Source organism: Adelges cooleyi, unplaced genomic scaffold, assembly GCF_023614345.1.
Source record: "Adelges cooleyi isolate 19-005CV unplaced genomic scaffold, UGA_ACOO_1.1 ACOO_flye_CR_arks_rails_tigmint_CR_PRNA_397, whole genome shotgun sequence".
Classification (NCBI taxonomy): domain Eukaryota; kingdom Metazoa; phylum Arthropoda; class Insecta; order Hemiptera; family Adelgidae; genus Adelges; species Adelges cooleyi.
This window is the reverse complement of record NW_026096075.1, coordinates 40,768-42,275: the sequence shown is the minus strand read 5'-3', so window position 1 is coordinate 42,275 and position 1,508 is coordinate 40,768. Positions and strand designations below refer to the sequence as shown.

Here is a 1,508-nt window from a genome sequence, read left to right as displayed (position 1 = left end):
TAGCGGAGGGAAACAGGCGGCAGAGATTGTCGGATGATACCTGGCTGGCGTGACATTCAAATTTCGCCGCCAACAATCATAATAATAATAAATTCTTATCATACGAATCGCAATCGTTCCATTACATGCTGCTTTAAAACTTTATTAAAAGACGTATATAAAAAGTTCGGTTCAACATTTTTTTATTTTTATTTTGAACTTCAGTCAGCATAAAAATTTAATGAAATTTATAAAAAATTTTATGTGTCTTTCAATTTTTGGCTAATTGAAATGTTGAAAAAAAATTGTTTAAGGATATTATAAAAAAGAAAGAACACTTCAATTACAATTGTTCAGTGAAAATTCGATTTCGGTATCGGTATAAATTAAGACAAGGTAGTATATGACAAAAAAAACCTTTATTACCGATAGGTCAAAATAGGTCAGATAGGTTAGATAGGTCAGAAGAACAGCAGCCAACAGACGACGAACAAGCCCATGATGATGCCAACATTTTGGCCGCTTTCCGTTCCTTTGATAGCGATATGCACTATTTGTTCTCGAGCAGTTCTTTGACTTGCTTGCAGCCGCCCGACGAGGTTTGTTGGTCAGTCTTGCCGGAGTTGTCAGTGGAGCCGTCCACTATGTCGCTGCTGCTGGCCGAATCTCCAGTCATTGTGATAGTTTTCGTGTACTTGGTCGACACACCCTTGTGTTGCTTGGACGACCCAGTTCCCACCTGGATCTAATGTCGGCTGTCCTGAGGCAGCGCCACCCGGGCCCGTCGTCTCAGCCGACGCTTGGTTGCCACGTATATCCGTAAGTAAGGTGATGCTCTTCACCATCACTAGTATGCAAAACGAGCCCTCGGACGAGTACACCAAGTAACCGGAATTTTTGGTCACCTTACAAAGAGTGCATTTGTTGAACGCATTCAGCCGATCAGCGGTGGCAAGCTAATGGTTACACTGAGTACCCACACCAACGCCACTGTCCAGAGCGCTCGGGACACGGTGCGCTCCTGAGCGTACGCTATCGGCTGGGTGATGGCACGGTACCGGTGGTGCATAGGTTAAGTATAGACTCGGTGCAGTACAGTACGTCGCACGGCAGCCACAGGATGCAGACGACGTTGCCGACTAGCTGGCTGGCTCGTCACGTTGTGTTTTCTGAACAGTGGCGTTGGTGTGGCTGCTCAGTGCCATCATCAGCTTGCCGACGCCAACGACTGGCCGGAAGCGTTCGACGAATGCACTCTGTGCCAGCTGATCATTCATTCCGGTAGGTGATATACTCGTCCGTGGGGTCGTTCTACATACCGCTGGTGGTGATGAGTATCACCTACTTGCGGATTTACGTGGCCCCCAGGTGCCGACTGAGACGATGGGCTTAGGTGGCGCTGACTCAGAACAACCGACACAAGCTCCAGGTGGACATCAGGTAGTCCAAGCGACACAAGGGCTCATCGTTCAAACGCACCAAAACGACCACAATGACCCGAGATTCGGCCAGCAGCAACGACAGAGTGG

General features: G+C 47.6%; 1 pseudogene; it reads right to left on the bottom strand.

The window, feature by feature from the left end:
• Positions 1 to 440: 440 nt before the first annotated feature.
• LOC126841606 (tyramine/octopamine receptor-like) lies at positions 441 to 1,252 on the bottom strand (annotated as a pseudogene).
• Between the last annotated feature and the right edge of the window lie 256 nt (positions 1,253 to 1,508).